The sequence below is a fragment of the Miscanthus floridulus genome, chromosome 12 (genome assembly GCF_019320115.1).
Source record: "Miscanthus floridulus cultivar M001 chromosome 12, ASM1932011v1, whole genome shotgun sequence".
Classification (NCBI taxonomy): Eukaryota; Viridiplantae; Streptophyta; class Magnoliopsida; order Poales; family Poaceae; genus Miscanthus; species Miscanthus floridulus.
Window position 1 is genome coordinate 2,198,314 of NC_089591.1, and position 24,203 is coordinate 2,222,516.

The 24,203-nt window shown below is 47.5% G+C and overlaps 1 pseudogene; it reads left to right on the plus strand.

Moving 5' to 3' along the window:
- Positions 1-23,257, plus strand: LOC136498314 (uncharacterized; annotated as a pseudogene).
- Positions 23,258-24,203: the final 946 nt, after the last annotated feature.

The window sequence follows — 24,203 nt, forward strand, 5'->3', positions numbered from 1 at the left end:
ATGGGGCGTGCCGCGTGCGACGATCATCTTTGTTGCTATGCACTCCGTGTTTTGGGGCGCTATTTTTTATAAGGAAAGAAACAGAGTATGCGGGGAATTTGAATCAGAGGGAGGGCCGCAGATCGCGTGAGGGCACGTGGTGAAAGCCGGGGTGGACATCGACCGGTCCCAGCTCCACGCCGCGCTCGATGGCTGCGGCTCCGGATCAAGTACGCGAACCTGCGCTCCGCCGGGGGCGTGCCGGTACCTGTAGGCGGCGATGAGGCGCGCAAGTACGAGCTGTCGATGTCGATTTGGGGCGACCGGCCGCTCAATGTCCCCAAGAAAGTAGGCGCCAGCTGTGCCACCAAGGCCAGTGCCAGTGCCAGTGCCAGTGCCAATGCCAATGCCAATGCGGCGCCGGGCACAAGCGTGCGCAGGGCACGCAGGGGGGTCGAGGAGCTGCAGGGCCTGTACCCCAGCCTTGCCTTGGCAGTTGAGGGGATCACGTGTCAGCTAGATGTACATCACTGCAAGCCCAAGATAGGAAGCTAACAAGAAGTATAATGTAAGGAAGGCAACGGAGGATGGGGGCATCGAATAATTATTCAGAGACTACAGTTCTTCTTCCTCTATGATTCTTCTTCCCCAATTCCCCGTTCCTGTACCCTAGGCCCTTCTCCTTCTAGATACTTCTAGTAGCTACTCCTTGCTTCTCCGATCTGTACTCTGTGCTGCCTCCTTCCCTGCTCCTGTTCATCTCAGCTGTACCGAATCACTACTTTGGCTATACTGTTGGTGTGTGATTGAGTTGGGTTGCTAACAATTGGTATCGGAGACAGGCGATTCTCGATCTAGCATCATGAATCCATCCCTCAAACTCGTCTCCGCCGAGATCTGAAATTTCCTCGACGTGAGGTTCGACGAGTTCGAAGCTCGTTTGGACCGGCGCGTCTCCCCACCGACGAACGAGCAACGGGATGCCGCTGAGGACCTCCGCGTCTGCGCCTCCGAGCAGATCGACGCCGAGGTGGTCCCGGACAACTAGGGAGGGTTGTTCGAGCAACCTGCCCACAACCCGGAGGAGCACGACCTCGACCTCTCCACCATCGACGTCTTCGGCTCCTCCCAGATCCGCAACAAGCACGGCCCCACCTCCAACGTCCCCGTTGCGCTACTCAATGTCATCCACGAGCCCGCTCACGTGCTTGACACCACCTCCACCGACTCCGACGGCGCCTTCGACTCCAACTTCTCCAGCAGTGACGGTGTCGACGAAATCTGGTCGGCAGTCTATTGAGGGGTATACTCACGGTAGTAGATGATTGGTGGAGGTGCACGTAATAGGAACCGGATGGTGACACAAGGCGCAGAGACAACGATTTAGACAGGTTCAGACCGTCTGATCGATGTAATACCCTACGTCCTGTGTCTTTGTTGGATTGTATTGAATATGAGATGAATTCGAGGGGGTCCCTACCCGCCTTATATAGTCTGGGGGCAGGGTTATAAGTCGGTTAGATCTAGATCTATTCGGTTATATGGCAAGTATTTACAAGGAATATGATATCTATCATATCCGAACAAATCCTTATCTATCTTTAAGATTCTTCTGATTGCCTTGCAGTGCATGTCGACCAGAGCCGAGCACCGTAGGCCTTGATCTTATGGGTTGGACCTTCCCTGGTGGTGCGGCCCATGTCCATTGCCGTGGGTACCTAGGGTTATACCCCCCACAGCTAGTCCCCGAGCACCGTGTATCCTTTGAGAAGCGCCGTCTTGAACAAGTTCGACCAGTTTGACGTGAAGCCGACCAGTTTAACTGGTGATCCGAGCAGTGGAAGTCGAAGCCGACCAGTTTAACTGGTGACCTAGGCGGTGAAAGTCAATGCCGACCAATTTAACTGGTTAGGAGACCTCGGACTTAACCAAGTAAGGCTTACTAGAAGGATGTAAGGGGCTCAAGATAAAATTTGAAAATTCTCCACCTTAGGCGAAGTGTAGCCACTTAGACTCCGTTTGCGAGGAATCATCCATGATTTAGTCAATAAGGAGGGTAATCAATAAAAGAGCACTACATTCACCGCTAGGTGAAGTGTAGCCTCTTAGTCCCCGAGCCTACTAGAAGATAAAGAATGAATCTTGTAGCAGGCTCAAACAAAATAAGTCTAAAAGCTTGTCGATGTCATCTGACATGTGCATATCAAGACCCAAATGTGTTGCCCAAGATCAGCACCCTAATCCGAATAGCATGGAGCAACTTGATAGCACACCGATGAGACATGGAGAGATTCAACCGCCAAGGGAGTCCCCAGCTTAGCGGACGGCTCTTGCATGAAGAATCCGAACGCTGAGTCCTCAGCTTAGCTAGCGATGAAGCGACGAACAATCCGACCAGTTGGTTGGCGAAGAATCAAGCATCGAGCAGCCCAACCAACTGGTCGGCGGCGAAGTGAGCGCCAAGTAGAAGTGAGTGCCGAACAGTCCGGCCATCTGGTTGGCGATGAAGATCATGAACCTAGCGGTCCGACCAGTTGATCAGCGGAGAAAACGGCGGTGGAGCTTACCGAAGACATCGACTTATCAAGGCTCCTGATGTGCCGCCCAAGATTAGCACCATGATGTGGACAACATGGAGCACCTTGATAGCACATATGACATGCAGCGTCAGCAAAATGTAGTGAGCCAAAAGGCAAATCGACAGTCGAGACGTAGCAAAATCCGATCGCCCGGGGAGTCTCCAGACTAGCAGGCGGGCCCCCAGTATCACTAACGATGAAGGGACGGACAATCCGACCAGTTGGTTGGCGAAGAATCCAGCGCCGAGTAGCCTAACCAACTGGTCAGCGGCGAAGTGAGCGTCGAGTAGAAGTGAGTGCCGAACAGTCCGACCATCTGGTTGGCGACGAAGATCATGAACCTAGCGGTCTGACCAATTGATCAGCAGAGAAAATAGCGGCGGAGCTTGCCAGAGACATCGACTTATCAAGGCTCCTGACGTGCCGCCCAAGATCAACACCATGATGTGGACAGCATGGAGCACCTTGATAGCACATATGACATGCATCGTCGGCAAAATGTAGTGAGCCAAAAGGTGAATCGACCGTCAAGACGTAGCAAAATCCGATCTCCCGGGGAGTCTCCAGACTAGCAGGCGGGCCCCCAGCATCACTGACGATGAAGGGACAGACAATCCGACTAGTTGGTTGGCAAAGAATCCAGCGCCAAGTAGCCCAACCAACTGGTCGGCGGCAAAGTGAGCGCCGAGTAGAAGTGAGTGCCGAACAATCCGACCATCTGGTTGGCGACGAAGATCATGAACCTAGCGGTCCGACCAGTTGACCAGTGGAGAAAATAGCGGCGGAGCTTGCCAGAGACATCGACTTATCAAGGCTCCTGATGTGCCGGCCAAGATCAGCACCATGATGTGGACAACATGGAGCACCTTGATAGCACATATGACATGCAACATCGGCAAAATGTAGTGAGCCAAAAGGCGAATCGACAGTCGAGACGTAGCAAAATCTGATCACCCGGGGAGTCTCCAGACTAGCAGGTGGGCCCCCAGCATCACTGACGATGAAGGGACGGACAATCCGACCAGTTGGTTGGCGAAGAATCCAGCGCCGAGCAGCCCAACCAACTAGTCGGCGGCGAAGTGTGCGCCGAGTAGAAGTGAATGCCAAACAGTTCGACCAACTGGTCAGCGACGAAGTCCATGAACCTAGCAGTCCGACCAGTTGATCGGTGGAGAAGTCCGAAGGCCATGTGGTGCGACCACCCGGATGATGATCCTCTTGTCCTTCCCGACTGATCCGGTCCCCGAGCGTAAAAAATGAGCTCGGCAACCGAACCTGGCCCTGTAATAAAAATATGGAGAACATGTAGTACATGATGTAAAAATAAAGTATATGAAGTCCGGAGAAAAATCAGCAGTGATGAAATAGCATATGCAGCTCGGCGATCGGTTGGTGTAAACACTAAGTGTTCTTTTGGAGATATGTTTATATTTAATATAAACCGTCCGACCAGTTAGTTTGTAGCTGAGTCTCCAGCCCTAGCTAGCCCGTTAACCATGACGCGGAGCGCGGAGCCCGTGTGCGTGTAGGAAGAACAAAGCGTTGCTAAGGAGCTGCTGCCGACCACCCATAACGCAGAGGGTAGACGCTCGTGCACATGTAGGGAGGAGCCGGAGACAGGGCCGTCTCTGGGGACATTCGAGCGTCAATATGACTGTTCGGGAAGTTGCCTTAGGCAAAAACGTATGTCATCTTTAAGATGGTATACATGGACGAAAATCGTTTGGAGAATAAACATGAAGAAAACAGTACGGAGATACATCATGGCGATATATGAAGGTCAGAGAATATTTAGAAGAATATTAAAGCGTGACTTAGCTTGATTAATGCCGAGTGGAGTAGTCGGTGTGTCACGATGTCCGAGTAGATGCGTATGGCTAGGATGGCTCGCTTGTGGGCTTGGACCGCTCGCCTAGCGGCTTGCTTGATGGCTTGGGCGGCTCGCTTCGGGCTCGGCGTGGCTCGCTTGACAGCTTGCGATCGGCGATGGTGTAGGAGCGGTAGGAGCAGCCTTTGTCACTGTCGGAGTACTCATCGCCGTTGTTGGCTTGTGTGGTGATCAATCTTGGCTCTTGGAAATTGACGTAGAGCTACATGGCACGCGGATATGCATGCATACTTGGCCTTGCTTGCTTGTGTCGGCTTCATGGTGCTGTTGTCGTACGTCCTTGCCTGCTTTTTGTGTCATGTTGATCAGCTCGATGCAAGCTAATTATATATACTCCCTTTGTCCACGGTAATCTCTGCGTGGCTTCCATAATTAGCTTGTTTGGCGTCTTCTTGCAGGATAGCCCTACAGGGTTGCGACGAATCTGATGCCGTAGTCCGCGGGCGCGAGAGGTTGCCTAGCGTCGCCACGAGCCAGCAAGAGGCGCGGCCAAATCCTATCATCAATAATAGTCGTGAAGACATATATTTCATATATACAAATATATTTGTATCTGGAGATACACAAATACATCACAAAATTACTTGATCAAGCAAAAATTTTGACTTAGCTTTTTGACGTGTGGCCGTAAAAATTGATCTCGCGTGTGAGCCTGGCCATGAGAAAGTAGATGAGCAGTAGCCAATCTATACGTGCTTGCCTCACGCCCACATGCGAGCATGCAAGATCTGTATTTGCTTGTTGCAAGATGCCCACATGCGCGCTCGTGATGTCAAATCGCCTTTCGATGATGTTGACGAAAATCAGTCGGTTCGTTTTGGCTGAATTGGCTTATAAGCCATGACTAAAAGTACTGCTGACTGGTTTGGTGTGAGAGAAAAATATTGTTCAAGCCATGGATTATAAGTCAGATACGAGTGAATAAGCCGAAACGAACAGACTGTTAATCGGCCGCTGCTATAGCCCTGGTCACCACGTCATCACGTGATAGGTGCAGTTGCTGTCGGCAGGGACAACGGCGATCGGCCCCAGATGCAAGGCTGCCGCCGAACAAACTCCATGAACCTTCCTTTGTCACTTGGCATTAGGGATGAAAACGGATCGGATATGGACGGATATCACCGATATTATATTTGTTTTCATATTTCTGTCCGGATTCGGATTCGAATACGGATAGTGTCAACTATGTCGGATAGGATATGATTGGATATCGACATTATAAATATGCGATTTGAGTATTCGGATACGGATACGGTATCGGATGTTGGATATCCGGACTCGGATACGGACATATCTCAGCCCCTCTAAACAGATTCGGTTTCGAATACGGTCGGAAAATATCCATACCGTTTTCATCCCTACTTAGCATAGTGCAAATTTGCCACCAGATGTCGAGGCTTGTCATGCGGGACGCCGCCGCGATCAAATGGGTTGTCATGGTCGACGTAGCTAGATCATGAGGTAAGCCATCTGGTTTGTCAGAGGATCAAGCACACACTCTTTACTTGATGTGTCATTGTCGATAAAATCTGATCGGCAGTCTATCGAGGGGTATACTCACGGTAGTAGATGATAGGAACCGGATGGTGACACAAGGTATAGAGACAGCGATTTAGATAGGTTCGGGCCATCTGATCGACATAATACCCTACGTCATGTGTCTTTGTTGGATTATATTGAATATGAGATGAATTCGATGAGGTCCCTAGCCGGCTTATATAGTCTGGGGGCAGGGTTACAAATTGGTTAGATCTAGATCTATTCGGCTATATGACAAGTATTTATAAGGAATATGATATCTATCATATCTGAACAGATCCTTCTCTATCTTCAAGATTCTTCTGATTGTCTTGCGGTGCACGTCGACCAGAGCCGAGTACCGTAGGCCTTGATATTATGGGCTAGACCTCGTGGTGCAGCCATGTGGCTTATGTGGGTAGTTGGGTTATACCCCATAGACGGCGAGGCTGCCTCCACCGATGAGCACAACCCTGGCCCCGTGGCGATCCAAGCCATGCTCGAAGACACGTAGAGTCCTCACCGCCTAGCTGCCGCGCTCGACGACCTTGGCCGCCTCAGCCTCCTTCCAGATATGCTCCTCCGCGACATCATCTCCCGCCTCCCCATCAAGGACGTTGCGCGCACGGTGGTGTTTTCCCGCCGTTGGAGGGCTCTCTGGCGCGCCGCACCATCCATGCTGCTGATGCAAATGGAGGCGTAGCCCTCCTTCCTCGTCGCGCGAGCCAAGCAGGAGAGGCGCACCGCCATCGTCCGCACCGAGGGGCTGGGCACCAGCGACCGTGTCTTCGTCAGTGTGAACATACAACGGTTCCACAACGGCTTCACGCTCGACGACCCTGACATTTGGCACTGTGTTCGCCTCACCTTCCGCCTCGGCCCCGTCTAGTGCACGCTCCATGCCACCCTGCTTGGCGACTACGACGGCTCCCTCAACGATGACCCGGAGTCTGACTTCGCCCACCTGGACGCACCGCTCGACCGAGCCATCAAATGCGTTGTCCATGCGCTAGTAGCAGAGTCTGCTGGTGGTGGGCTACTAGCATGGATTGTGGCTACGGAGTCAGCGCCAACCAACTGCTCGACTGTTTGCTTCACTGGAGGCACCGACGTGCTGGTGTCCTTGCCAACGGCTGCACCGGCCACTTCATCAATGACCGCTGTGCTGGCCACTGCTCCAGCTACTCCGAATGTGGTGGCCACACTTTTGCCTCCTACAGTCGAGTTCCAAGACATCCCCAAGCATGTCAAGCCCAAGCCGGTCGCCGTGGTGACTGTTGCAAGCAAACCATCATCTACCCCGATGGATGCTCAATTGGTGTTCAATGGAACGCAGCAAAGGTATATCACCAACCTTACCTCTACATCCTGGATGGGTATTGTTCTATCGGGTAGTACTACCACTAAAATTTATGATGACCAGAAGGTATTTGAGAAACTGAGTGCTCACAATACAGTGCTGCTAGAGCCATTGCTTGCTATGGTTGACAAGGGACCATTGCCACCTCTGCAATTTCTAATCTAGGGTGATGTAGTCCAATTCTGGCCAACCACTTGGGCACCTCATTAGTTGTCTTTTGATCCATGCCCTATGTTCAAGCTCGAGCAGCACTATAGTTCCAATATGGTTGATTATGATTTGATGAACTGTTTTTTCAATTGGCTTTGGAAGCCCCCATGGTTTTCTTTCAGATATTATCAGGCTGTCCTGAAGAAACATGGAAAATCAATTGCATGGTTCTTAATTCTAGGAGGATTCAAGTTCTATCTGTCGATGTTTCACCACCGATAGCCTGCCACGGGGGTACCCGGGGTAGTATGTTCGGGCTTCGGCGTATGCTGAACTCGATGGTTAACGCAAGAGACAGTCGATTTATCTTGGTTCAGGCCCTCGATCATAGATCGAGTAATAACCTTACGTCCAGTCGGCGTTAGCCTTTGCGTTGGATTGATTGTGATATGTTGTGTTGTACAATTGTCGTCCTCCTCTCTCAGGAGCCCTGCCCTCCTTTATATAGTCAGGAGGCCAGAGTCCTAGTTGGTTTACAATCAGATTTCCTAGTAGGATTACTTAATAGTTCTACTACTAAGATTACATGGGAAGAATCCTAGTTGGACTAGATCTTCTCTCTCCCTTGCGGGGTATCCTGTGGGTCCCGCATCGACAAGCCCCCGAGCACTTCATGGTTGAGCTCTAAAAGTCTCGCTTTGCTCCTTCAAGTCTTGTTGAGTAGGAACAAAATGTCATCCGAGTGCTTTCTGGAGTGAAACCTTGTAGCGCTTCTTGGGATCTTCGAGTGGTGAGTGCTTTTTGAAGAAAAAGTACATCCATCTGGTTGTAGCCCCCGAGCCTCTTGCTATTTAGAACAAGGAGCTGGAGGATCTTGTCTTGAAGTTGCTCTGATTGTTCGTTGAAGTTTTATCAAAAAGAACTCGAATATGGCTCGTTCTGGGTTCTTTTTGTCGTAATGTCTTGAAGTGGTCTGCGTTGAGGAAGTCTTTTGGTGACGTGCGCTTTTTTGAAGAAAAAGTGCACTCACTGAGTGTAGCCCCCGAGCCTCTTGCTATTTGGAACAAAAAGTTGGAGGGTCTTGATCCTTTATGTTGTTTAAAAATTTGTGTTCTGAAGTAGTCCCAGAGACTTGGATTATGTCATCATCCGAGTAGTTTTGCGGCATCTTTCTGAAGCGGCCCTTTAGTCTTGGATTAAACCATCATCCGAGTAGTTTCGCGGCATGCAGCCTCTGAGCTTATGTCCGGGTTCTTTTTGGGTGGGTGCAATTTTTCGTAAAAATTGCACTCACTGAGTGTAGCCCCTGAGCCTCTTGCTTTTGCTTGCAAAAGTTGGAGGGTCTAGATTCTTGTCTTTAAAAAATTCTGGGGCTATGTATCCCGCAGCCCCGTGCTTTCTCCGAGTTCTTCTCTTTAGAAAAGAAGTCGGATGAAGAGTCTTAATGTGTCGTCGTCGTTGTAGTCTTGAGTTTCTTGTATTCTTGGTCCTTTGTCTTTGGTTCTGAGCCTCTGGGAGTAGTTGAAATGAAGGCCGAGCTCCCTAGCTTAGTGTTGATTAAGCTATGATGCTGGGCGAGCCCCCGAGCGTATATCCGTGTTGTTTTGTTCAGGAAGAACTCAGATGCGAAGTCTTGGCATATTCTTTGATAGTCTGCTGTTGTCAGATGTAGTTGTATGGTGGTGGCTGAGTGTAAATGCCTTTTGTTCACGGGTTGTACTATGCTGGTATATTCTTCCGAATATGCCCATCTTCGAGTACTGTTTCCTCTCGCCTGAGTCATCCATTATTGAGTCCTCTCTTTTCACTGTGTCCTTTATTAGGATTATTTCGTTGGTACTCCTAGTCCATGTGCGCCGCTCCTTTGGTCTATAAATACTATCCCAGAGTGCTTATTTTCATCCATTGGACATTCTGTTGAAACCTTCGTGGTTATGAACATGGTAGTTTGTGAAGTAGAGCAGCCCCCGTGCATATTTTGTAGTTCCTGTGTGTCTTGTCGTAGCTGGAGGAAGTTTGATGATAGGGATTAGAGGTAGTCTAATCCTGCGACAGCATTGTGCTAGGATGTACGTGGCGGTAATTGGAGGAAGTCTTGTGATGTGGGCTTCGTTTCTTCATCGGGCAGTTCTGGGTTGATCCTCATCGCCTGTCCTGAGACTGTCCGGTGTAGATCAACATCATATCCAGCATCACATCAGTCTTGGGTAGACAGATGCCCACCGGCCTTCTCTGCTCCATGTTGTATTGTTGTGCTGCTGATTTCCGCCTTGGATGCACTGCGTCCGTCCTTTAAAGAAAATAGTGTAGCTGATGGCGGTTTGTCCTTCCGAGTAGCAATTTGGGACACGTAGTCATTCCAGAGCCTAGCCGTGTCCGTGTTCCTCTTTGCTACTTTGCTTTTCATGGTGCCGAGTTCATTGGGTCTTGTAAGATTTATAATCTTCTATTTTTGAAGTCGCTTGTAATGTAACGAATCTTGTCTTCTGAGTTGTCTTTTACTTTTCTGCTGTGATCCCTGTCGTTTGTGAGATTACCTAGTTTCTTTCTTAAATAACCGGGTTCCTTTGTTCCTTGCGAGGTAGCCCTTTCTTTCTTCTTGATTTGACGAGTTGTTCTTGTAGCGATCTGATAACCCTGCCGTGGTGCTAGATGGATAAGTCTGAAATCTGCCCGTTGGTTTGTTCCGTTGTGTGGATTCGTGCCCTCCGTCATTTTAGCTGCGTCGGTAAATGGACCGTTGCGTTCTCACACTGTGTTTTAACGGGCCTCGTGGGCCATTTTTATCACTGAAAAATCTATTTAAAGACCTTTTATCTTCCTTTCCTTTGCTGCCTAGCTCTTACCTTTAAACCCTAGCTTTCAGAAATCTACCGCCATCATCGTCGTCGTCACCCGAGCACCACCATCCTAGCTTCATCTTCCCCAGTGCCTTTTTGCTTCCGCTAGTTCATGGGAAAGAAGAAAACCGCAGGCAAGTCTCAGGCGACTTTCGTGGACGAGGAGTCATCCCTTTTTTTGATCGAAAACCAGGAGTTTGTGGCCATGAGGGCTGCTTAGAAGGTTTGGCCGGCTCCAACAACAAGCGAAGACCAGCTACGCGAGCTCGTTAGCAATGGCTTGATCCAAAGCAAAGTCATCGCTGAATGGAGAGTTCTGGGCGAGCATCGGGTTCCAGCTCCGGGTCCTGGTGAGATTGTCCTCTTCGTTTCCTTTGTCCGCGCCGGACTTTGCCTTCCTGCTTCCGCCTTCCTTTATCAGTTTCTTGGTTATTTCGAGGTTAGTCTGAACCATCTAACTCCCAATGCCGTTCTTCATCTTTCTGTTTTCATTCATCTTTGTGAAGCTTTCCTTGGAATCCCTCCTTATCTATCTCTTTTTCACTTTTTCTTTCGTCTGAAACCTCAACCCCGCCGTGAAGAAACCAGCGTTCTTGGCAGTTGTGGGATTCAGTTTTGCCAGGGTCTCAAGATTAAGTTTTTTGACTATGACCTGGTCGATTTTGTAAAAGATTGGCGTGCCGAGTGGTTTTACGTTGCCAATTTGATCCCTTCCCTCGTCGTCCACTCTGGATCTGGTCCTGTGGTGAATGACCGATGGGACAAGAAGCTTGAGTCACCTACTGAGATTCAAGTGATCCAGCCACTCCTTGATAGGATTAGCATGCTGAAACAGCAGGGTTTGATCGGCTTCGGTATTGTTTCGAGCTTTCTTCGTCACCGGGTTCAGCCTTTGAAAGAGCGGGAGCATCTTGGCTTTGAGTATTCTGGGGCTGAGGATCCTTCACGCATGGTCCCAGCTCTTGAGCTGACCGGTGAGGAGGTACTCGAGCGTCTCCAGAAGATGCTGAAAGGAGTGAGCGTCATTCCTCCTGCTGTCTCCGAGTTCTCAGCCAACAACCCGCCCCCAGCTGTGAGTTGTCTATCTTTTTGTTTGAGTACTTTATGTACTCTTGCTGCATCCGTTCTTGCTTAGCTTTTCTTTGTCTCGGTGTTTTATCCTTTTTCGCAGGAGCTTGGGCGGAACTTTGTTGACTCGATCCCTCTTGATGTTCTCCCGCCGTGGTGGAGACTGGGGATAAACTTGCTGGAACTTCTGCAATTAGTAAGTCCCAAACCTCTACCGCCCTTCCTAGGGTTTCTTCCAGATTTATTGATGTATATGAAGAATATGTTCCTCGTCTAGTCCCTCGCGGTCCTCATAGTGTCCCGAAGAGGGGGTGAACGGATGGGTCTTCATCTGGCCTGCCTGCCTATCTCCAAGAAGCCTCGCAAACCAAGTACTCCCTCAGGTACTCCAGTTGTTGCTAGCATGCTCTTAGGTGAGCACATTTAATACTCTTTGTTCCTTTATTTTCCTGTTTCTCTCTTGAACCGAGTACTTTTTATCCTCTTTTCAGCAGGTGCTCTGGTTTCCTTGGCTGAGGAAGAAGAGGATGATGAAGTACCCCTCATCATGCGGTGGTGAGTTGTTTTTCATATTCCTGTTGCATTGAATTTCTCTTCTTTGTCTTAACTTTTAGTCTTGAACTTTTTGAAGTAATCGGAGGTCGGGTGTGAGTTCTTTCGAGGCTCCCGTGCCGACTTCTTCTGAAGCTCCGGTGTCGAGTTCTTTGGTAGCCTCGGTACCGAGCTCTACCGCTCCTCCAGTGCGGAGTTCTTCCATGGCTCTAGCCCTGACTTCTTCCGCGGCTCCGTTGTCGGCTATCCCGCTCCCGTCGCCGGGTGGCGGGGACGTTTTCGCCGTCGTGGTTCCCCCTGCGAGGCCTTCTTTTGGCTTCGCGAAGAAGAAAGTGGTCGGGTGAGTAAATTCTGGCTTTTATCTTTTTGGCTTCTATCTTCCTTCTTCTGGTCCTTATCGGTGCTTCCTTTTATCACTTTTTAGTGTTTTGTCTTCTCTCATTTCTTCATCGACTTCTTCTCTACCTCCCGCCGTGCCAACGAGTTCCGAGCCTCAGGACTCACAACATTCTGTTGATGAAGTTGCTGCAGGGGCTTCGGAGCTACCTGGCGAAGTTGCGGACTTGGCCGCTCCGGAGGTGACTGTGGCCGTCGTGCCGGGTCCTTCTGAGGGTTTGGCTCCGGCTTCCCTGGAGGTTGCTTTGGTCGCTCCTTCTTCGCCCCAGCCGGCCTCTCCTTCCCCTTCTCTTGCTTTCCGGCGGGCCCTCTTTTTCCGGTGACGTGGTGCAACAGTTCGATGCCACCCATTGGTTATCGGAGCTGACCATAGCCTGGGGGAGCTTGTCGACCCTCGTGACTTCTTTTGGTGAAAGGCTCCAGGTAGGTTTTACTGCCACTCCTTTTTGCGTGCTTGTTTTTCTTCTATCCTTACGTCTTGTTTCTCTTTGCCTCTTTTTGCTCAGTCTTTCTCTCGTGATCATTCTGGCATCTTTTTCTCATCTGAAAATGAGAGAAAGTTGTCTTCTGAGGTGGACGCTCTGAAAGCCGATCTCAACCTTCTCTGGGCTGAGTTGGAGACAGAGTGGAGAGATGCCGCAGTGGAGTCTGCGAAGAATGAATGCAAAGGTGCCGTGGGTTCTGCCTGTTTCTTCTTGTATTTTGACTTCTTTTTTCGCTGACTTGTTCTTGGGTGTCTTGTCTAGTTCTCCGAGTTGAGAAGCAGAAGCTCTCGAAGAGTATCGATGAAATGAAGGCTCTTGTCCGCTCCAGTCATAACAAGGCTGAGGAGGTAATTACTCGTGCTGAGGAAGAACTCGCCCTTGCTAAGCTAATTAGGCGTGGAGCTGACAGAGATCTTGTGCAGGCCCAAAAAACTATTGAAGGCTTGTCTGGGATACTGGCGACGGCTACTGAAAATTGGAACATTTTGTGGAAATATTTTCGTTCAGTAGCTGATGTTCTCTGGACTCCAGCGGATGACGGGCAATCTTGGGCTCAGTTCATTCCTCGGATTCCAACTCGTTTCCAAGAGTTCGCGAAGAAGTGCGCTCAAGTATGTACCAAGAATGTGCTGGCCTAGGTCCGGGTCCTTGCTCTAGAGGCGCCTCTGTCCAAGATAGCGGAGGAAGCTGATAGCCAAGAATACCTTGATGCTGTTGAGAGGATGGAGTCTGAGGTCGAAGGTTTAGCCAGTAGGGTTGTAGACAGTCTTAACATTGATATTTCCCTTCCTGATAACAATGCCTGATCCAATTGATCAGCCTCTTGTAATATTACATTCCTTTTAAAATGAAGATTCTTTATTTTCGTTGATGTATTCTTTGCCCGAGTGTGGTCGGATTTACTTGACTTGCTGAGTACTTTATCCTGTTTTCATCTCTGCTCAACTCTATGTGTTATCCTGACGAAATCCCTCGATTTGTCGAGTACTTTTCTCTTCTTCCTCTTTTGTGATCCACCGAGTACCTTGTCTGCGCTTGGCAAACTTCGGCAGACTTGTTAGGTGTAGATCTTTGCGTTGACAACCTTTCGTCTACACTATGTAAAACGACTCGGCATTGAATGTTGCCTTGACAAACTTCGGCATCCGAGTGCTTTCTTGAGTGGCGCTTGTGCTTTTCTGAGGAAAAGAGTATTCCTATCTGGATGTAGAGTATTCCTATCTGGATGTAGCCCCCGAGCCTCTTGCTTTTCGAGACGAAGAGCTGGAGGGTCTTTTTAAGCTTAATTTTAGTCGACTAGTTGCTTTTTGTTTTGGGTGTTAGCTTTTAGCTACCCTCATCGGCGGGCTCAAGCGTCTTTTCAGCTATTTTGCTCTCGGCCGGGATGCTCAGGCATGTTTTCAGCCATTTTGCTTTTTGTTTCGGGTGTTAGCTTTTAGCTACCCTCATCGGCGGGCTCAAGCGTCTTTTCAGCTATTTTGCTCTCGGTCGGGATGCTCAGGCATGTTTTTAGCCATTTTGCTTTTTGTTTCGGGTGTTAGCTTTTAGCTACCCTCATCGGCGGGCTCAAGCGTCTTTTCAGCTATTTTGCTCTCGGTCGGGATGCTCAGGCATGTTTTCAGCCATTTTGCTTTTTGTTTCGGGTGTTAGCTTTTAGCTACCCTCATCGGCGGGCTCAAGCGTCTTTTCAGCTATTTTGCTCTCGGCCGGGATGCTCAGGCATATTTTCAGCCATTTTGCTTTTTGTTTTGGGTGTTAGCTTTTAGCTACCCTCATCGGCGGGCTCAAGCGTCTTTTCAGCTATTTTGCTCTCGGCCGGGATGCTCAGGCATATTTTCAGCCATTTTGCTTTTTGTTTCGTTACAACAACTCGTTGAAAGTCATGACAAAAGATGTTGTGGATGAATATCATCTTTATTGGTCATGAATATAAACTAATACATATGTTGTCGCAGAATATTGTCCTTCGTCGATTGTGAACGTTGGTCCCTTGTGACTTGCATATCCGTTTTCTCTTGAGTTGTTTTTACGCGTAGAATCTTCTTAGCTGGCTGATGTGCCATGTATTGCTGATTTCTCTTCCATCTTCGGTTATTAACTTGTATGTGCCTGGTCTGGTGACTTTTGTGACAATGAACGGACCTTCCCATGGACTGAGTAGCTTATGTCGTCCATCAGTCTTTTGTATCCTTCTTAGCACTAAGTCTTCGACTTGTAATGATCGAGGATGGGTACTCTTGTTGTAGTGTCGTCTTAAACCTTGTAGGTATCTGGCTGATTGGAGGGTAGCATTTATTCTGACTTCTTCTGAGCTGTCGAGTTCTAATCTTCTTGTGTGTTCTGCTTCTCCTTCATCGTATTGTTCTATCTTTGGTGATGTTTAGATCAAGTCGGCAGGTAGTACAGCCTCTGTCCCGTAAACTAGGAAGAAGGGTGAGTAGCCTGTTGCTCTGCTCATTTGAGTTTGTAGCCCCCATACTGCTTTAGGCAATTCTTCAATCCACTTGGCTCCATAGTCCACTAGTTCTTCGTATAATCTTGGTTTTAATCCAGCTAGTATGAGTCCATTAGCCCTTTCTACTTGTCCGTTGGCTTCTGGATGTGCAACAGACGCGTAGTCTATACTGAAACCATAGTCTTGTGCCCAGCTTTTGAATTCTGTAGCCGTGAAGGGGGAACCTAGATCTGTGATGATTCGATTGGGCATCCCGAAGCGGTGTATAATGTCTTGGATGAATTCGACTGCTTTTGCTACGCTGTATTTTGCGAATGGTTTGTATTCAATCCACTTGGTGAACTTGTTGATTGCTACAAAGATGTACTCGAAGCCGCCTTTTGCTTTCTTCAGAGGTCCTACTTGATCCAGCCCCCAGCAGGAAAAAGGCCAAGCGGGTGGGATGCAGATAAGATTGTGAGCTGGCACATGGGCTTGTCTTGCAAACATTTGGCAACCTTTGCATTTTCTGACAAGTTCTTCTACGTCTTTCAAAGCGGTTGGCCAGTAGAATCCGGTGCGAAATGCTTTGCCAACTAGTGTTCTTGAAGCGGCATGATTTCCACAACAACCTGAGTGTATTTCGTCTAGGATCTCTTTTCCTTCTTCAAATGAGACACATTTCAAGAGTACTCCTGATGATGCTGCTCTTCTGTAAAGTCTATCTCCTACTAGAACGTAGTTTTTGCTTCTGCGAACAACTTGGGTGGCTTCTGCTTTATCTGCTGGCAATTTATTTTCTTTGATGTAGTCGATGAAAACTTGGCTCCACGAAGTGTTGATTACCAAGATCTGAACGCCTTTAGCCTGAATTTTATGGGTTGTTTCACTGGGTTGTTTGATAGAGGGAACTGATAGCTCTTCTATGAATACGCCGGGTGGAACCTTCGCTCTATCTGATCTGAGCTTGGCGAGGACGTCTGCTGCAATGTTGGAATCGTGCAGGACATGTAGAATTTCTAATCCTTGAAAATGTTTTTCAAGTTTTCGTATTTCAGCACAGTAAGCACTCATGTTTTCTTTGGTGCAATCCCAATCTTTGTTGACTTGGTTAATGACTACTGTTGAATCGCCGTATACGAGTAATCTCTTTATTCCGAGAGTAATTGCTACTCGTAACCCATGGATGAGGGCTTCATATTTTGCTTCGTTATTTGTAGCTTGCCATAATATCCGAAGGACGTACTTGAGTTGTTTTCCTTCTGGAGAAATGAGGAGAACGCATGCACCGGCTCCGCCTAGTTTGAGTGATCCGTCAAAGTACATCTTCCAGTGGTCAAGGATTGTATCTGATAAAGGCTGTTGAATCTCTGTCCACTCTGCCACAAAATCGGCGAGGGCTTGAGATTTGATTGCTTTCCGCGGGGGTGAAATCGATGTTAAGAGCTCCAATTTCAACTGCCCACTTGGATATGCGCCCCGTGGCATCTTTATTGTGTAGGATGTCTCCGAGTGGAAAATCTATCACCATGGTAATCTTGTGGCTTTCGAAATAGTGGCGAAGCTTGCGTGAGGTGATGAGTAGAGCGTAGAGTAGTTTTTGTATATGCGGGTACCGGATTTTGGATTCTGATAGTACTTCGCTGATGTAGTATACGGGACGTTGCACTTTATACACGCGCCCTTGTTCTTCTCTTTCTATGACTATTGCCATGCTGATTACGGTAGAAGTCGCCGCAATATATAGCATCATATCTTCGTCTTTCTTTGGAGGTGTCAGGACAGGCGACGAGGTGAGGTATTCTTTAAGATTCTTGAAAGCTTCGTCGGCCTCTATTGTCCACTCAAACTTGTCTGCCTTCTTTAGTAGTTTAAAGAAAGGTAACCCCTTTTCGCCGAGTCTTGATATGAAACGGTTGAGGGCCGCCATGCATCCTGTTAGTTTCTGCACATCTTTGATACTTCTAGGTGGGCCCATTTCTGTTATAGCTCGAATTTGCTTGGTGCTGGCTTCGATCCCGCGCTGACTGACCAAAAATCCGAGTAGTTATCCTGAGGGAACTCCAAATACACATTTGTTTGGGTTCAATTTCCATCTCCATCTCTTCAAGTTTTCGAAGGTTTGCTTTAAATCTTCAATCAGAGTGTCTGGGTTCTTTGTTTTCACCACTACATCTTCCACGTATGCCTCCACATTTTCACCGATTTGATTCCCAAGGCAAGTTTGGATAGCTCTTTGGTACGTGGCGCCAGCGTTCTTTAGTCAAAACGACATGGTCTTGTAGCAGTAGGCACCAAACGGGGTGATGAAAGATGTCTTGCTCTGGTCTTGTTCTTTTAGAGCGATCTGGTGATACCCTAAATAGCAATCGAGAAAAGATAATAGTGCAGATCCTGCTGTTGAGTCAACTATCTGGTCAATGCGTGATAGCCCGAACAGATCTTTTGGGCAATGTTTGTTGAGATCTGTGTAGTCGACGCACATGCGCCACTCGTCCGTGTTTTTCTTCTACACAAGGACCAGGTTTGCTAGCCAGTCTGGATGAAGGATTTTCCTGATGAATCCGGCTGCCATCAGTTTTGTTATTTCCTTTTTAATTGCTGCCTTTTTGTCGGGTGAGAATCGTCGTAGCCATTGCTTTACAGGCTTGGAGCTTTCATTAACATCAATTCTGTGCTCAGCCAACTCCCTTGGGACTCCTGGCATGTCGGCCGGCTTCCAAGCGAAGATATCTTTGTTGTCCCGAAGAAAGTTGGTGAGCACGAGTTCCTATTTTGCCAAGAGGTGAGCACTGATGGTTGCTGTCTTGGAGGTATCGCCTGTGCCTAAGTCGATTTGCCTGACGTCGGCTTCTTTTGGTGGTGCGATGATGCTGGGCTTTTTAGCCGGTATTTCTAATTCTTCTTGGCTTGTCTCTGCAGCGATTGCGGCTATTTCTTTTCTTCCATTGTCGGCTTGTGCTTTAGCTGCAATTTGGATCGCCTGAATGTCGCAGTCAAAAGCACGCTTCAAATCGCTTCGAAGAGAAAGGATACCGTTGGGTCCTGACATCTTAAGCAGTAAGTATGGATAATGTGGTATTGTCATGAATTTGGCCAGTGCTGGGCGTCCGAGGATTGCATGATATGACGAATCGAAGTCAGCGACCTCAAATTTGATAAACTCTGTTCGGTAGTTTGAAGGAGTTCCAAAAGTAACGGGTAAAGTAATTTGTCCGAGTGGCATGGCTGCTTTGCCGGGTACTATTCCGTAAAAAGGTGTGCTTGTTGGCATGATCATCCCGGTGAGTTGTAGTCCCATCTTCCTTAGAGTTTCTAAAAAGATGATGTTGAGTCCAGCTCCCCCATCAATTAGTACTTTGGTGACGGTCATACCAGCAATAGTTGGATCTAGAACCAGTGGATAATGGCCTGCGTTTCCCACGCTAGTCCATTGGTCTTCTCTGGTAAATTGGATAGGATACTGTGACCAATTGAGATATCTTAGTGTAGCCGGTTCTGCTGTCATAATGGTCCGTAGTGCTAGTTTTTCTTGATGTTTGCTTCTGCAATCCGGAGCCCCTGAGAAGATCACTGCTACCGTTCCCCTGGGTTTTTGGAATCCTTTGTCCTCGTGGTTGTCTTCATCTCTTTTCTGATTGTCCTCTTTGGTGTTTTCCTTACTATCTTTTCTTGTGTATCGATCATTGAAAGTGTAGCAATTTCCGATGGTGTGCCTCCCATTAGGGTGCAATGGGCAACGCATGTTTTCAATGTCATCATATCTTCTGGGTTTGGAAAACTTCTTTGATTTGTCAGCCATTGCCACAGTATTGTCTGGTCTATATTTTCTTTCTTGATGTCTGCTATTTCGGTGATTTTGCTTGTCTGAGTTGTCCTGGTTGCTTCTGTCCAGGAACCTCTCTCGTGTTTTTTCTTCTGCAGTAATCATCTTTTCTACTGTTTGTCTGAATTCTTCATTGTTTCTCGGATTTTCTTTGCAGAAGTCTTGAAATTGCCACCTAGCCATGATTCCATAAAAGAAAGCTTCAATTACTTCTCGTTCGGTTATGTCATGCACTTGAGCTCGTAGTTCGCCGAATCGTCGATAGTAATTTCTGAGACTTTCACCTCCCTTTTGCTTGAGTCCTTTTAGTTCTGCATAAGTGATTGGGTGTGTAATGATTCCTATGAAATTCTCACAAAAAGCTCTTTGCAAATCCTCCCAATTTCTGATAGATCCTGGATTCAGTTTGTCGAACCATTGGAGGGACATGGCTTCCAGTGCCATGGGAAAGAACAGGGTTTTGATATCGTTGTCTCCTCCGGCTAGTTCAATTGATTGTGAATATATTCTGAGCCATTGCCTTGGTTCAGTTTTGCCATCATACTTGGAGTGGTTAGACGGTTTGAATTTGTGAGATAATCATACCAATGCAAGCCTGTTCGCGAAACAGGGGAATCTGCCGTGTGTCCTGGTTTCTTTGAATTTGGATTCGGCACCTTCTTCTAGCCAACTGTCGTTTTGATGGGAATAATCTTGCGAGGTTGTCTGGGTAGGCACCCTACTCCTGGTCTTCCTTGGTTGTTCAAATCGGTGGCCTTAATTATGTTCCTTCCTACTTCCTCCGTCATGGCTTCCACCCGGCCCAAGTCTTTCGAAAGCATATTTCCTTTGATTTTGATCTTCTTGCCTGTGGGTTGTTGATCTGGCGGGTAGTCTTGATCGAGCTCTCTCTTCATGCGTTCTCAGGATCGTCGATCGGAGCAGGTCCTGGAGCTGTTCATACTTCTCACCGGGATGTGAAGTTGCTCCGAGTTCTTCTAATGCTTCTCGAATCTTATCGTAAGGCGTATTTGCCGTGCGTCTTCCTTCGACTTCTCGTTGCGATTTTCTTTTGTCGTACTCAGCCAACTCTGACTCATATCTGATCCAAGCCTCCCTGCGCTGCCTAGCACGGTGTTGGCGCCCTTGCTTCAACTTGTTTTTTCTTTCTCTAGCTTATTTCTGACTCTCGGTTTCTCCATCGTAGCCCTGGGCAAAGGGTGATATGTTGGATTCTGATTCATCTGATGATCTGACATCGGGTGCTTCTGGGGGATTTAATGGTGACCGAGGACGTCGAACCATGAGCACTTCTCGTGCGTGAGCCGTTCTGCTATTGGCGTTAGTTTTCATGCTGTCGGAGTCGCTGATAACTTTAGTAGATGCCTCGATGTCGTAGATTGAGTCTCCTTCTTGGTAAGGTAGAATAGCTGTTGTTGTGCCGACTAGTTGGGTTCCGCTATCTTCGGAAACGGAACCTGGCCAGTGGATGATACAGTCTTGCGATGTTATCGTTAGCACGAGACCCTCCTGGGCTCCTGTCAGTGGTATCCCGAACATTGGATTAAAGGATCTTTCGAACTGTCCCTGATAGGATTTTGCCATGTTGTCGAGCCCCAATGGAAAAGAACTCGACTTCTTGAAAGAACTCTGAGAGTAATCTGAGTTGTTTTGGGTTGTGCTCTGGAATCTTGCCAAAAAAGAACTCGGTTTCTTGAAAGCACTCGGATAAAACTTCGCCTTGGAACTTGAATTCGAATCGGATACGCGTGGCCGTGAAATCTGATTTGAATCGGATACTATGAGCTGTGCGAATCTTCTGGTGAGCTGATCCGTCGTAGTTGTTGAAATAGGAAATTCTTTATGATGATTTGGATCTTTGAGGAGATGGCCCTGAAGCTTGCCGTTGTTGTCTGCCTCGCAGATCCATGAGCCGAAGATGAAAGTTGATCCCGTCGGGAAGATTATGTTGTCGAGGTTCATCGAGCTCTCGGATGCAAAGTCGCCGAAAGCCCCTACCTGGCGCGCCAGCTGTCGATGTTTCACCACCGATAGCCTGCCACGGGGGTACCCGGGGCAGTATGTTTGGGCTTCGGCGTATGCTGAACTCGATGGTTAACGCAAGAGACAATCGATTTATCCTAGTTCAGACCCTCGATCGTAGATCGAGTAATAACCTTACGTCCAGTCGGCGTTAGCCTTTGCGTTGGATTGATTGTGATATGTTGTGTTGTACAATTGTCGTCCTCCTCTCTCAGGAGCCCTGCCCTCCTTTATATAGTCAGGAGGCCAGAGTCCTAGTCGGTTTACAATGAGATTTCCTAGTAGGATTACTTAATAGTTCTACTACTAAGATTATATGGGAAGAATCCTAGTTGGACTAGATCTTCTCTCTCCCTTGCGGGGTATCCTGTGGGTCCCGCATCGACACCATCCGTGCACCCCGTGCTTCTTTGTCATTTTCTTGAATTTGATGGAATTCAAGTTGGGTTACAGATGGTCTGCAATGGCTTGTTTGTTCCCTTACTCTCATGGTTATGGACTGGGATGGCAGTTGAGCTACCTGTTGAGGCCTTCTGATAATTCACACATATCAAGATTTAATGTGAAGGCACAGTGGCAATTTGTAACACTAGCATTAATGAGTTTGCTCCAGAAGCCGCCCTAGCCACCTCAAGCTCCCTCAGCTAGTTGCGCATACTTTCAGGTCCCAAAATGCATGGGGTGAAATTCTTTGGTCAGCAGTGCATCATTGATGTTGACTGGTTTGCTGCTTGGGATGGTACAGACTCAATACCATTGTGCTGCCATGGCCAGAATTCCTCCAGGAAAATTGGTGGTGTACTGTTTGCTTGGAGCTAGCACTTATTAATATCAATGGAGATTACTGCCAAGTTGGATGTTTATTTGCAGATCCAGTACTATCTATACTGTTGTGTGGTGATGAGAGGTTGCACCGGATGTTGCTAGATTATTACACCTCTTGAGAGCTTGGAAAAAATTATGATGGAGTGTTTTATAATTTTCCATCTACCATTGCCAATGCCTATATTGATCGTCAACTATTGAAGATACATGGAATTTTCAAGACTGACAATGAAAATGGAGAAATGACAAGATTGGTGATCAAGTGGCCTCAAGTATTGGTGCTCACGGTAATTGCAACTGACCTACTGACACCATGGGATCCAACAGCCAAATATATGTTGTTTTTCTGCACTAAGCCATTTGGTGTTCTACAGCTGCAGCATGAGCCGTATCTTCTAGTGTTGAGTCCCTGGAATGTTTCTTGCTTGGAGATTACACTTGTGTCCGTGCAATGGTCTATGGTGAGGAATTTACACTGGGATTGTGGTGGTGACATGCCTACTATACTCCGAAGTCATAATGCAAGGGTCAGCCGTCAGCATGTTGTTTTGGGTTCCAGTGACGTGGGAGGCTATCCTTATGATATGCTATTGAAGCACCCTTGGCCGCCACCTGTGCTACTGCATCTCACTCATGCTGGTGCTGTTCTGTGGCTGATGCAATGGCCGTCCTGTTGTTCTGGAACTGACAAGAAGTTCAAGTTACTGATATTCAGGGATTGTCGACTTCAGTGGCTTGGGGGCAAGCCGCATTTCAAGGAGAGGGGAATGTTAGCTATATGGGTCAATACTCGCCATGGGCTGGACATGTACATCACTGCAAGCCCAAAATGGGAAGCTAACAAGGAGTATAAAGGAATGAAGGCAATGAAGGATGGGGCATCGAACAATTATTCAGAGACTACTGTTCTTCCTCTATGGTTCTTCTTCCCCAATTTCCCATTCCTGTACCCTAGGCCCTTCTCCTTCTAGATACTTCTAGTAGCTACTCCTTGCTTCTCTGATCTGTACTCTGTGCTGCCTCTTCCCCTGCTCCTGTTTATCTCAGCTATACCGAATCACTACTGTGACTATACTGTTGGTGTGTGATTGAGTTGCTAAGGTTGGGGTTGCTAACATCACGGACGACGAGTCACTGCGTCCAGTGCTCAAGAGGGCCTTCCAACGTATCAGCGACGAACAAGCACGTGAATTGGATGCCAAAATGAAGAAGCAGATGGCTAAGGAGGCGCAGATGACGTTGAACCAAGCTGCTCTGAGGAACCAGGTACTTGACGTGCTTATCAGATCCATGGATTGACAAGGCTTCATCAACGATGTTAACTATGATGGGTAGGTACATATATATCTCTTTTGTGGGAAATGAACTCCGGAGGAATTAATTAATCACATTCATTGTCGCCTAGTAAGTTTATATAGACTCTAGTAGGAGGTGGATGACGATTTTGTTTTTGGTGTCATCAACCCTTTACTATCAGTGTTCCCTTGATGTGTGTAACAATGTCAATGGCAAAACACTGGCAGCATGGCTTATTATGTCCTAGAAGAACATGTTTTAAATATTTGCCTAAAACTTCTTATACTAGTAGTTGGATATAGTTACTAAATTAAGGTATAGTACTTCTTTTTGTGTGTCATGCAGAAAGATATGTTACAAATCTGGTGGTCAACTTCACTCCTATATTTCCCCTTAATACATAGTCAACACACTGGTGTGTGACCCTGTTAAGTTCTGTGATTACGAACTTTCAGAATTTATCCTAAAGTGATCATAATTATAAGATTTTGCCCTCCTTATAAAAAAAGAGTTCGTCCTGCCTTTACCATCAACTCAAAACTCAAGACTGGACATCAAAATGTATGTATGGGGTACTTCTGACATAACTATCGGAAAGAGTTTGTCTCATTGTATCAGTCCAAATAATGCACACTATGAGAGATTGCTCTAAAGAGCATAACATCCATTGTACCATGAGAAAGCATTTTGGTGTTCACTTTGTGTTTGGTTTCCTATTTTTTATTTGATGTACCTCTAGTTCATCACATCTTCCGAAGATGCTAACCAACTCTTCATCATTCATCCCTAAATCAGTGGACTAAAACAAAGCATGCCAACAAGCTTGTACCTGCACTGCATCCGTAATTCTGATATACACTTGCATGATAATATGGTATGCAAATCTTGAATTCGAACCACAACAATCTTGGTGGGGGCATTTACATCTGGCATGGCACAAAAACAGAAAAATCAAATGGAAACTGGAGTGACATTTTATGGAATA